The sequence below is a fragment of the Lucilia cuprina genome, chromosome 6 (assembly GCF_022045245.1).
Source record: "Lucilia cuprina isolate Lc7/37 chromosome 6, ASM2204524v1, whole genome shotgun sequence".
NCBI classification, from domain to species: domain Eukaryota; kingdom Metazoa; phylum Arthropoda; class Insecta; order Diptera; family Calliphoridae; genus Lucilia; species Lucilia cuprina.
The window spans coordinates 59,536,670-59,551,037 of record NC_060954.1 but is presented as its reverse complement, the minus strand read 5'-3'; the positions used below and the strand labels follow the sequence as shown (position 1 = coordinate 59,551,037).

General features: G+C 30.0%; 1 protein-coding gene across 3 annotated transcripts in view; it reads right to left on the bottom strand.

Moving 5' to 3' along the window:
- LOC111691254 overlaps positions 1 to 14,368 on the bottom strand; it is a 33,996-nt gene extending 19,628 nt beyond the window's left edge. Inside the window, exons 1-2 of one of the 3 annotated variants that reach the window (XM_046954776.1) lie at positions 14,000 to 14,368; positions 11,420 to 11,973 (exon numbers count right to left, since the gene is read on the bottom strand). The gene's annotated coding sequence lies outside the window, so the exon portion shown is untranslated. The remainder of the gene's footprint in view (positions 1 to 11,419; positions 11,974 to 13,999) is intronic. The other 2 variants (XM_046954775.1, XM_046954777.1) reach the window with 2 other exon arrangements.

Sequence of the window (14,368 nt, the reverse complement as noted above, 5' to 3'; positions counted from 1 at the left end):
GTCTCACTTTTAAAATTCGCGTAACGCAATTTGTTTAACTTTAAACAAATATTTATTTTTTTAATGTTATAACAACTGAATCTTTTTAATAATATTTACAATTTCATTTCTTTAAACTAACTATTCAACCAACCACAAACTTTTTATACACATATGTTCATATATTTTTTCAACACATTTTCTAAAGTTTGCTCTCTTTAAAATACACAAAATTGTATACAATAAAAACACCCATCTTTAGCAGTGATTATAGTGTTTGTTTAATAAATTTTTGTTTTATATATATTTTTTTGTTATTACATAAAACACTTTATATACATACATATATATATTTTATTATTAAACTTCGAAATACTTTAAATTACATAATCGACTGCATCATCATCGATAATAAAGAAATGATACAATAAAGATTTTAAACTATTTGATCAACTTAAATGGCGCTTAACATTTGCATGACAGTAGCACATTTAACATAACTAAAGATGTTCCTTTATTATGATGAACTAAATGATATAAAAGAGAAGTAGTTTAATTAACCCTTTAAGTCGCATTATCTCATCTAAACTATTATTGACAAATTGCTTATAAACTTCAAATGCCTTTGGCATTGTTTAGCTCTTAATCTAGTAAATTTTATATAATTATTGAAGCGTGTAGCTTATTGACTTATTAAACGTGTTAAACTTGTTCATGTTTCTCATATAGTGTGATTAATTCTTATTTAAATCAATATTTGGTTAGAATTTTTTTTTACGTTTATTTAATATTTAAATAATTTATAACATTACGTAGTTTAATCAAATGATCTTTTCTTAAAATAGAATAGAACAGCAACACGCTTAAAATTAGTATAAGGTGTTAATTTCTTTTATGGCTTAACAGTTAGCACTTTATAAAAAAATCTAAATTCTATGATAAGCTTTCGGTAGGTTTGAAATTTATTTTACACAGACTAGATAACTTCTTTCCCGAAAATAAAAAAAAAAGCTATTTTTTTATGCAAAAGCAGCAAACTGTTGCCTAATTTATAGTCTAGATTATGGACCATCCTATAGTCCAGATTATAATCTAGCCTATAATCCGGTCTATAGTATAAACTATAGTCCTAGTCTTTAGTCTAGCCTAGAGTCCGGACTACAGTCAAGCTTAACCTCCCGATTATAGTTTAGCTTAGTTCTAGTCTTAGCTAGTTCTAGTCTATAGTGCAGACTCTAGTCTAGTCTATATTCCAGACTATAGTCTAGGCTATAATCAAACAATGATATAGTGTATAGTCTAGAGTATAATTTACAGTCCAGACTCATGTCTATAGTCCAGACTTAGATCCATATTTCAGCCCTATTCTACAGTCCATAATCTAGTCTGTAGCAGAGACTCTAGCTCATCTGGCTCATAACAAAAGTCTATAATCCTGACTATAATCTAATCTATAGTCCAGACTTTAGTTCTGACTACAGTCTAGTCTATAGTCTAATCTTTACTCTAGTCTATAGTCTAGACTTAGATCTATATTTTAGTCTCTATTCTATAGTCCATACTCTAGTCGGTAGCAAAGACTCTAGGCTAGAGTCTGACTCATGACAACGGTCTTTAGTGCTGACTATTGTCTAAACTGTAGTCCAAACTATAGTCTTGATTATAGTCTAGTCTTTACTTCAGCCTTTAATCAAACTATGGTATAATATATAGTCCAAACTTTAGTCTATATTCTACTATAATCTATAGTCCAAATTCAGGTCTATATTTTAGATTCTAGACAGTCTACAGATTCTAGTCTATCTAGTTTATAGCCATGACCAATGTCTATTGTCCATAGTCAAATCCGAACTATTATCCAAACTCAAGTTTATATTACAAACTCTAGCCCATAGTCCAAACTATAGTCTAATTAATATCTAGACAATGTCTAGTCTATAGTCAGGACTATGGATTATAAAATAGAGTATAATCCTATATAGACTAGACTGTAATGTAGTGGATTGTATAGTCGCCAGTAGTCCAAACTAAAGTCTTCTGTAAAGTAAAGGCGATAGTTAAAACTACAGTTGGTCTATAGTCTAGTATATATTTTCAACTCTAGACCATAATCTAGTCTTTAATTCAGATCATATCCAAGTTTAGACTACAGGCGATTTAATAGTCTCTCCGACTTTAAACTGGTCTAGGGTATATTCTATTCTACATTGTAAATTGTAGTTCAGTCAATAGTAGAGCACATAATCTAGTCAGTAGTATAGTCTATAGTTCAGACTATGCAACTTATTATAGTCCATACTATATTTAGTAGTATAGTAGCCTAGAGGCATGTCTATGGAATAGTCTATAGTATATACTATAGTCTACAGTACATACATACATTGTAAACTATAGTCCGCAATAAAGTCTATTTGATATTTCAGACTATCGTTCAGTATATAGATTTACCTATAGACCATAATATAGTTAAGTTTGTAGACTAATCTATAGTCCATAGTATGGTCTAGTATACTTTGTAGTTTATAAACAAAAGCTTTTGAAACATTCTCTAGGTCAGAATAAATTTGTTTATTAAAATTGTCATGAATATTTAAGTTTTTTTTTGCTACAGAATATAAGTTTTCAAAATATGTTTTAATATCAAAAAAATATGTATTTTAATATCAAAAAAAGTTGTAAAAAATGGAAGTTTAATTTTCTTTCTTATTTCATTTGAAAAAACTATAAACCTAAACTTTTACTTAAAAGTTATTATAAAATAATTGACAAACTCATTTATAACTGCTCAAGTAAATTACTGCAACAGCAATTACAAAGTTGCTTAAAAGTTTATTTATATGTAATCTCACTACCACCATTTGTGCAATAATAATTTAACCAAAATATAATTCAAAAACTACAAGTATGAACACATCATAAGTATTTGATTAAAATCTTAATTCAGCATTAAATTAAACACCATTTAGAGGGTGTGGTAAATATAGCAGACGAAATAAATATAAAATAGCAACAATTGCAAAATATAAATTAAATTTATAGAGGCAATTATCTACAATTGTTAGCGCATCTAAGTTGGCTTTAAATGGGTTAACAAAAAAAGCATATAGTTGTAGTATTTCTTTTATTTCTCGCTCTCTTTCTCTCTCTCTGTGTGTGTGAAACACAAAACATTTTCTTAATGCGGTTGTTGTTGGTGGTGATGGTGGGGTTTTTGTTTTTAACATTTTTTTTTTTTTTTTGATTTAGCCAACTTTATTATTATTGTTACTATTGTGTTAAATATTTAGTTAACAATTTTTTCTTCATTTCTTTTATTATGAATGTATAAATGTTTGTATATATGTTGTGGTGTGTGTATGTATTCACATTGCTTAACTCTTTTACTTTAAGTTTTACAAACACTAAGCAGCAGCAGCAGCGGTGGCGGTGGTTGGAACTGCTGGTTTAAGTTGTTACGTTGTTAAATGATGTTGTGCATTTTTAAAATTTTTTTTCATCATATTAATGTTGTTTATGGTTTAATTTTTGTTGCTGCTGCTGTAAGTTTTTTTGTTTTGAAGAAAAAAAGGTGTTTGAACGTTGTTTAAATTTTTTTCAGTATTGTGTACTTTTACGCACTTACCTTACCCAATAATCAGTTAAAATCGTCTGTCAGGCATTAAGACAGTCTTACCAATATTTTAATGACAATAACTTGGTATTGTTTGATTTGATTTTGTGTGCGTGTGATTTTTAGTACGTGCTTTGGTGTGAGTTTTGCGTTTGTGTTTTTTTTTCTCAAGTTTTGTAAATTTTGTTTGTTTATATTACTATAACGTATTATTTAACACTTTTTATTATAATTTTTTGTTCAAAAGTTTTTTTCTATAATTTTTGAAAAAAAGAGTTTTTTCTCTCTAGCATTAGCATAACAAAGTAAATTATGTCAATGTCGTGACATCAATTACTTTTAAGTGGTCATGTACTTCAGGGCTTCCCCAACCCATTTTTAGGACTTTAATTTGCCTAAAAGTGGAGGAGTAGTTGTAAACAAATTATGAACTATTTGGAATTATTAAAACTAATCGGTTTTTGGCTTTAAATTGTTAATGTTGTAATAGTTAAGTTTTCTGGCTTGTTGGCCAAATTTTTTTTTTTTTTTTTTTTCAAAATAAACACCGGCTTTGTATCACAATAGTTTATTTGAAAATTGTGTAAGAAAAAGTGTGTTAATTTTTATTTTAAAGAATTCATAATTTCAAAAAGACCTTCTTAGAGCCCAAATTAGATTTTTATGGTCAAAAATGTGTTTTATTCAAGACAATGAGCTAATTATGTCAAAATATTACCAAGAAGTTTTCTTTTTTGTTAATGAAGGTTAATTGTTAATTTGTTAATTTTATAAATTTGAATTAAAACATAGTCTTTTGCTTAGATTAAGTGTTAATAGTTCAGTCTAAAGAGTGATATATAATAAAGATTATACTCTATTCTTTAACCTATTAAACACTTCGAACTATGGTCTAATGTAGAGGCTATTCGCAATTTCGAACTTAAGTCTATAGTCTAGTATACAGCCCAGATTCTAGTAACTCACACAATCAAAATATAGTTTAGTCTATAATCTATGGATCAGAATAGAATTCAGTCTAATCTAATCTATTATAGCTTTTAGTTCAAATTATAGTCCAGATTGCAGTCTACTCTTAAGTCCCTACTATAATATAACCTAAAGTCCCTGCAACAGGTCAGTCTATAGTTTAGATTACATCGTAGTCCAGACAATACTATAAACTACAGATTAGTCTACCTTCTACACTATAGTGTAGTAGAAAATAATATTGTTTATAGAACAGTCTCTAGTCCAGTCTAGAGTCCAAACTGTAGTATAGTCCACAGATCCTTCACTAAACAAGTCTATAGCACAGACCACAATCCATCTTCTACACTACACTGTGATTTATTTTTCAGACTATAGTCCAGTCTATATTGTAATCTAGCCCATAGTTAAGCCTACAGTCTAAGCTATCTTCCAGTTTATCATGTAGTCTATTTTGCAGATTTTATAGTGAAGCATATAGCTAAATCTATAGTCTAGTATATAAGTCTGACTAAGTCTAGTATATAGTCTAGAATATAGTCAAGTATATCGTCGAGGATACCGTCTAGTGTATCGTCTAGTATATCATCTAGTATATCGTTTAGAATATAGTATAGTCTATTGTACAAACTTTAGTTTAGTAAATAGTTCATACTGTTTTCTAGTATATAGTTTAGACTATAATCCAGACTGTAGTCTAGTATAAATTCTAGGATATAGTCTCGTATATAGTCTAGTATGTAGTCAAATATATAGTCTATATATTGTCTATTATATCGTATAAAATATGGTATTGTTAAAGCTTTAGTTTAGTTTAGACTATAATCCAGACTACACTTTAGTCTATAATCTAGACTATAGTCTAGTCTATAGTCCAGACTGTAGTTAAGTTTATAATGAAGACTATAGTCTCACCTATAGTCTCACTACAACCTAATCTTCAGTCTACACTGTAGTTTAGTCTATAGACCAGACTTTAGGCTATACTTTATAGTCCAATTAAGGTCGAAATTAATTAACAATTAACAATTAATTTTGCTTATAATATATTTAAATCTCTTTACCAAAATGTATAAATTTAACCAATTTATCTTCATCTTGCCATTTATTTCCGCATACTTAAATCTCATGTTTTACAAAAATCACATTTGCTTTACGTGCATCTATAATATGTTTATGTTTTAATTATATAAAAATCGTTAAACGATTTCAGTTTTTTTCACAATATTCAAGCAACTAATCAAACCAGTTAACGTTTTTCAAATTAATTTTATGTTTTCTTACACTTTAATAAACAGACACGAATAGTAAAATTACAAAAATGAATCACTTTTTTTTAAAACATTGCAAAAAAAAAAAATTAAACATGTATAATGTAAGTGTGTTGTACAATTTTTATTCAATCAAACTCAATTAATATAAAAGCCAAGTTCAACAAGAAGGAAGGATTGTGGCATATCTACATTATCATTCCCAACCCCAGCGCCATCACTTATCCTCAAACTAAGCTTGTGTTTGAGTGTTTCTGTTATTTAAAACAACAAACAGTTAACAAACTTTCAATAGATGAAAGTAAACTTGTTTCAAATGTTGTATTATTGTGTTTGTTGTTTTCTTGTTTTTTGTAACATTTTATTTTAGTTTTAGTTTTTTTCTTGGATTTATTTCATTTACAAATAAAATCTCCTCTAGTTTCAAGAAAGAAATGTTGTGGTATTTGAAAAACAAAAATACCAGATACAAACATACACATATCCATGAGATATGTAGCTTTGCTTGCATACATATATATGTATACATTTAGCTCTTTTAAGAGGCGCAATAAGTGTAACAAACAAATAAAAAACTATAATCCAAATCTGTGTTGTTTTTTTTTTGTTCATTCATATCAAAAAAAAAAAAAAAAAAAAAAAATTAAAAAGAAACATAATAAGAGAATGTGTACTATATAAGCAGAGATTCCGAAAATGTTGTGATTTTAGGCGTAATGCGTTGTTAGGACTATTAGGCATTTTTAGAGGAATTTAAATCAAGAATTAAGGACAGTCTTTTGTACAGTCTGTAATGAAGTCTATAGTTCATACTTTAGTCAAATCTTTCATCAAGCCTATAGTAGAACACTGACATCTATAGTCCAGAATATAGCCCCATCTATAGTCAAGACTATAGTCCCGTCTAATAGTCAAGACTATAGTCCCGTGTGTAGTCAACATTATAGTCTCGTCTATAGTCAAGACTATAGTCTCGTCCATAGTCAAGACTATAGTCTCGTCCATAGTCAAGACTATAGTCTCGTCTATAGTCAGGACTATGGTCTCGTCTATAGTCAAGACTATAGTCCCGTCTAATAGTCAAGACTATAGTCCCGTCTAATAGTCAAGACTATAGTCCCGTCAATAGTCAAGACTATAGTCCCGTCTATAGTCAAGACTATAGTCCCGTCTATAGTCAAGACTATAGTCCCGTCTATAGTCAAGACTATAGTCCCGTCTATAGTCAAGACTATAGTTTCGTCTATAGTCAAGACTATAGTCTCGTCTATAGTCAAGACTATAGTCTCGTCTATAAACAAGACTATAGTCTAAACTATGGTCTTGTCTATAGTTCAGACTATAGTCTTGTTTTTAGTTCAGACTATAGTCTTGCCTATAGTTCAGACTATAGTCTTGCCTTTAGTTCAGACTATAATCAAAATTTCACACTAGTCTGTAGTCTAGTCAATAGCCCGGATTATAATCTAGTCCATAGTCTAGACTACATTCCATAGTCTATGCTATAGTCTAATCAATAATCAATACTGTAATCACGTCTATAGTCCAGTCTTCTACCTAGTCTACAGCAAAAACTGTAGTTTGCTAAGACTTAGACTACATTGTAGTCTATAGTCCAAATTGGAAATGCGGATCTAAAATTTTCGAGAAAAAAGAAAAACAACGTTTAAGAAACCCCTTTCAAAAACAAACACATACAGTCATTTGTAAACATTTAAACGCTTACCACTTGTAGAAATAATAATCATAAAAAATTGTTTAAAAAAAAGCAAATTAAATGAATTGTACTTAAACAGTAATGAAGAAAAACAGTCATACACAGACACTAAAAATGCTCTTCGTACATTTAAAAAAATAATAAAACTCTTCATTATATATATTAACTAAATCTAAAGCTGTACATAATTATTTGAACACACTGTGTATGGCGAGTATAAAATGTAGTGTAAAAAGTTAAATAAAAGCTAAAGAAACAAAAATAAAATCACTTTCACTGATGGCAGAAAGGCAAAGTCAAAGTGAGCAGCCAGTCAGCTAGGCAGGCAAGCAGTCAGTCAGGCTAGCTAGCTAGCAAACTGACAAAACAGTCACAGCAGTCAGCAATAGCCAGATAATGGTAGTACAAGTTGTGGTAGTAGTAGAGTAGAGATTACTCTACTGGTACTATCACCACCAGCACCACCGACGCTACCACCACTACTACTGCCAGTTTATCAGTAAGTAGTTGGAAAAATGGACAAATGAATAGATGGATGAATGAATAAATGTTATGGAATGAAATGAAATGGTTGTATAAAGTTTCAGTTATATATTGTCTTTTTTGTTTGTTTTTGTTGTTCATAAACATTTGCGTAAAAAATCAGCAAAATAAAAACTTTGCTGCAACATACAATGGAATAATCCGAAAAGAAAAAACAGCTCCATAAATTTTTAAACTTTAACTTTGTCATTTTTTTTGTAAGCTAAAGGTACAAGAGATATCTGTAGTAAATGTATACTCTTGTAAATATAAATGTGTATTAAATATATTTTTTTTCAAGGTGATAAGAAATTTCTATACATAGTATGCAAGTACATACATAAACTTAAGTAAAAATGTTGGTTTATTGAACACAGCAGCGAAATCCAAAGGAAATATAATCGGTACACTACTACCTCCTTCGATAGTTTTAGACTATTACAGCAGTATTCTTTATAAAATAGGACAAATTTAACCTTTAAAATAAATGTTGTCAATTTTATTTTAAATTGTAAATTTTACATTAACTTAATAAACAGTAGAAGGAATGTGACAAAGAGCCTTCAGTAGGTTGAGTTTTAAAGCCTGATTAAGAATAACAAATTACTGTCAAACGATTTGCCACAATGCTCTCACTTTTTGACACTTATGATCTGTATACTCTGGCAATTAATAAAAAAAACACATTGAGCACCACAGAATTTTTCAAAAATTTATTTTAAAGAAATTTACTTTGGATCTGAATTGATGTGTTTTCACAAAATTGCGTGCATCGAAAAGGCACTTTTTTGGCGTATTTTTATGATTAACAAAATTTGGAATAATTTCTAGAGATTTCACTTTATCTAGACTAATTTACCATTTGGTGCGATTAACCGTTCTGAACGCATTGAGTTCAATGTAGATATTTCACTGATGAGGCTCTGTTTTAGTTTAATGTCTTTGTTAATAAACGAAATTGAAAACAATTCCTATAGACTCGAGTACATTTCGAAAAAATGTTCATATGGAGAGGTTTATAGATCTTAATTCCATTAAAATAATAGCCTAAACTCTCATTACAGCAATGTAGATCATATAATACCACGATCAATTTTTTTGTGTAAGAATTTGGTACTCATTGATCCGATCCAGATATAGTTAAAACAGGATGTCCCTTTGCACCACACCCATAAATTTTTTGTAATAAAAATTTTTTAAAATGTTTAGTTGGCCGATTTGAAACCTCTTAATTATTTTTGATTTAACGCTTGAATTGCCGATTGAGTTCCTCATGATAAAACAGCTAGTCACCTAAAGAGTCGGTGGCTAGGGGGTTACCTTTAATGGTAGGTTTAATAAGTAGTTCGGGACTGTCCAACCGAATTGCTGGGTAAGCAAAAACGGTGAGGTGTTATAATGTACAGTGACATAATGTCCATGGGCATTATGACAAACCAAAAAGTGTCATAGTTATGACAATTCTTAAAAGTGTTATAATGTCCATGGACAGTGATATAAGTGACACTGTCCATGGGCTTATGGGGTACCGATTGAGTTCCTCATAGGACAAACAGCTAGTCACCTAAATACCCGGTGTTAGGTGTTTCCTTTAGTGGTAGGTTAAGCAAAAATTGCGAATGTACAGTGACATAATGTTCATGGACATTATGACAAATTATAAAGTGTCATCGTATGCATGGATGTTATGACAATTATTAAAAGTGTCATAATGTCCATGGACATTGTGAAAATTTAAAAAATTTCTTTGTAATAGAGGATGAAGATAATCGTAACTGTAGTGTCCCCTTCGTATATAAGAGAGTGGATATTTGAAAAGCAAACTCAAGCCTCAATGGGGTGCGAATTGACTTCCAGTAGGACAAGCAGATATAAAAGCAGCTAGTCACCTAAATAGTAGATGGCTTGGGGTTACCTAATGACCATGGACATTGCGACAATTTAAAAACAGAAATATATTAGAGAATTTGTTAAGAATTTAGGAAAGAGAATTATTTATGCCGAAAAAAATTGCTCCTAAATTTAGTGTATGTTACATTTTTGATTCTTTTAAAAAAGTGCCCTTGATATTTCACATATTTTACTAAAATCGGCCATAAATTAAGACACGAAATTTAAGCTTTTTCGTTTCGAATGAAACGTAGTCATTTTAGACAAAAATTTGATATCCTTCATTAAGGCAACTTAGAATGTAAAAGTGCTAAGTTCACTTTTTAAAAATGGAAAAATAACTAAGAATTGTTAAAAGAATTTCTATAAAAAAATGTTTCCTTTTACACATCAACAGTATAAATACATATATACACATTCCAGTAGTATAATTCGGAACTTTTATTAAAAATGGACTTAGTCACTTTTGCTTTTCAGTATATACAATAAAAACACAAATTGCTTTATTAAACATAAGGTAATAAACTAATTTGTTTTATTTAATGTTGTTTAATATGTTTGTTATAAAAGCAACATGGTAATAAAGTAAGTTATTACAATTTAATAAAAAAAACACACACACATTAAACATAATTATACATAAAAACTTATGACCATTAAATCCTGTTTATAGTTTCCCACACATATATACAAGGCCGTTTAATAAGTTTGAGATGTAAAATTATTTAAGTAGATAATAATGCAAATTATTTGGTCAATTTTATAGAAAAAAAAAATAACATGTATGCAGATGATGATGTTGATTTGATGATGGTAATGTGATTTAAAAAAAAAATGTCTTAAAGAAAATGTCTTTAAGATGAAAAAAAGTAAAATAGTGAATGCTACAATTGCAATTGCATTGTTTCGCTTTGTTTTACAAATGCTCTTTTGTTTTTTTTTTTTTAATTTTTTTGTGGTTTAAGACAAATAATCGCTCGATTTTAATATGTTGCAATTGTTGTCAACATCTAACAGCTACAACAATTGCAATAATAACAACTTTATATACATATATATAAACAACTAAATACTATACATACGCCAACAACTTAAAAAGTTACAGCAAAATCAAGCAACAACCACTTAAATGTTGTTGCTTTTGTTTAATTTCAAATTTCTAAAGTTTAACGGATTTTTAAAGACAACGATGAGGACAACAACAACAACAACTTGTAACATGCATGCAACAACACTAATGACAACAAAATTAACAACAAAAAAAATATTGCATTTTATGTTTTTTTCTTGCAATTTGTTGTTTTTGTTTTAAATAAATACTCGTATTTTTATTTATGTTTTATTCAAAAGAAAAAAAAAAACTTTTGTTTTTAATTTTCTCTAATAATTATTAATAATTTTTTGTTTGTTTTTTTTTTAATTTTTTAAATAATTTTATTTATTTTTATTTATAACACTTACACTATTTTATATTTTTAATAATTTTAAAAAAATGTCCACGTTAGTTAAAAAAAAAAAAAAAACTTTTTTGTATTGTTGTTATTAACGTTATTGACGTGTAGTTTGCGTTACCGTTTAGTCGTGTTTAAAGTTTGTTTTAAAACTAACGTTTCAATTTATTTATTAATTTAATCGCACTTATGATTATTTTTCTGTGTGTGTTTTTCATAAATTTACGTTTAAAATTTAACCGCTTTTGTTGGGTTTTTTATTTTGTTGTATTTCTTTGCACGTTCAAATGACAACCGTTCAAATAATTCAAACGACCTTCTTGAGTCGAGTCTCAAAGAAGTCTAAACGCATGAGCATAACGCTCTGTGCCGTTGCTGGCTGTTTTTGGCTCGCTGCAAGTTTGTGTGTTTGAGTGTTTGGCTGGCTGGCTGGCTGCTTGGCTTAACGCTTAACAGCTGTCGACCGTCGTATACATTGTGTTAGTGAAGTGTGTGGTGGTTAAGCTCTCATCGCTGCTGCAGCATTTTTAGGCCAACAGCTGCTTTGCCAACTTTGTGGTTTTGCTGCAAAAAAAAAAAAATATTAAAAAAGCTCTTTTTTTATATTTGTAAGTTTTAATTTTCGGGTTTATAGTTATAGTTTTTTGTTTGTTTGTCTGTTAATTTTTATTTTAGCACAATCATTTGTTAGTGGTTGCTTATTGTGTTTTTACAATTTTCATTAAAAACAACAAAAACATAACAAAAGCTATTAAAAAAGGAAGAAAGAAGGGGGCAAAACGTAGATGCTACCAAAAATGTAATGTATTCATAACAGTTCAAAAACAGCTGTGTGGCATCGTCGTAACAATGATGAGGCAATATCATCACAATAACAACGGCAGCGACTTCAGTGAAATAAAAAAACAACGAAATAAATACAAAAATACTGATAGCACAGTGCACAGTGGTCTGAGATTTGTAATATATTTACATTTTATATTATTTTAAAATAATACTAGACCTAATTAGGAAAGTATTATCTAAATTTAGGTTTTCTTTTGAAAATTTTATATTAATTGTTTTGAAAATTAGTTACATTTTGTCTTATATATTTGATATGGAAATTTAATGAAAACAAGTAGATTTTATTAACTGATCACTAAGCAATATGACCCTATTTGGATCTCTTACGCAGCCCTTTGGTTTGCCATAACAGATTGAGTTTGAAAATTTAGTCTGTAGTCTCAATTTACATATATAGTTTATATAGTTAGAGGGTAGTTAGACACAACCATGACACCTTTTCCCATGAGACCTAGGATTCATTATTCAAACCATTTAGACTTGTCTTGTCCTACCCAAGACAACACTACCATTCCATGATCGGCGCCATTTATCGATAACAATCTGGACTAAGAATAAAACTGAGGGTTCCAATTGACTAGGAGATCTGTCCATTATAATTAAGCTTTAAGTCTATTTTTCTTGTGTCTTAGCAATTCATTGAAGTTAATTTGAACCCGAAAAGTTTATAAACACCTATTGTACAGGTCCAGATCAGCAATTTTTCTCCATTAGATTTAGTTGATCCACGCATTGCTCTTCGGTATGAGAACCTTTCTATAGTTCTATGGAACTGCAACAAAAATGATAATACACGGTCACTAAAAAAGAATTCATATTTTAATATCTCCCAGTCCAAGCAATAAAGTTAAAAGATCAAGAATTATGGGTAAATTTGGTATCAAAATCAATCAGAGCTTTCAAAATCATTAGAAGCTTGTTGAGCAGCAATTTTAAAACGTATGCGAGCAACAGCGTCTGTCCACCAAGTATGCAAGAACAAATTGAATTGAAAAGACGATTAAGAGCTTCCGGTAGAGGATTTTGAATTGGCGCTAAAACGCTTTAGAAGAAATAAGTAGAAAAGCTTTATTTTTTTCACTGCGGTACTTTTACTACCACAAGTTAAGCTGAGTAGATGATTCAACACCGTCTCTTTGTATGAACGAATTGAGCTGAAGCCCACAGACATTAAAAGACGATTTAGAACATCCGGTAGAGAATCTTGAAATCGCGCTAAAACACTATAGAAGAAATAAATAGAAGAACTTGACTTTTTTCACGTTGGTACATTTAAAACCACAAGTTAAGTTGTATGTAGTTCTGTGGATCTATGCACATGCATTTTAACAGTTGCTACTCCGTTGCTTAATTTCCGAGATGCATAAAACTTTATCACCAATTGAATCCACACAGATGGGATGTTAAGTCGGCAACAGCACCTAGGGGCGTAATTGGTATAACGAATCACGAATGCCTCGAGGACTTGTTCGTAATAACAAAGCTGACATGAACGGAGAAAACGCTGAACATAAAGGAAATGTCATCGCTAGTATAAGGTATCGTACATCCATTATTATTAAACCCCTATACAGTCACTCGTCTGTGTTCTTAGCAACAACATCGAACTTATCCCGAATAATAAATTTTACCTCGAATCAGTATTTTAAACAACACTCTGTTCTCGCGATTATTAGTTTAAATCACTACCACCAAATAAACCCAGAATTTACCTCTTCAACACCCGGGAGTCCAAAATACTAACCTGTGATCTAACGGTTCCCTCGGTACCAAATTATGTAGCTCTCTGGTTTGACCAGATACCAAAACATTCCAAGCTGGCAGACTAGAGGTATTTGTAGCACCTCTTTTCCCGGGTTTCCAATAACATTACGACGATTGAAGATCATAAAGATAAAATGCCCCTGGAAGGATGTATAGAAGATTTTTGTACGGAATCACTACTTGCGATGAAGTATTTTTGTAAAGCCCAGCCAAATATCTGAATCGGTGTCACCACAGTCAAATATCAATGGTAACAAGGTAATGTCAGCTACACAGTGGTAACGAAATCAATTAATTTACCATCACAGGTGAACCGTTCGCAAATGATTGAGACGATCACTGACCGAAA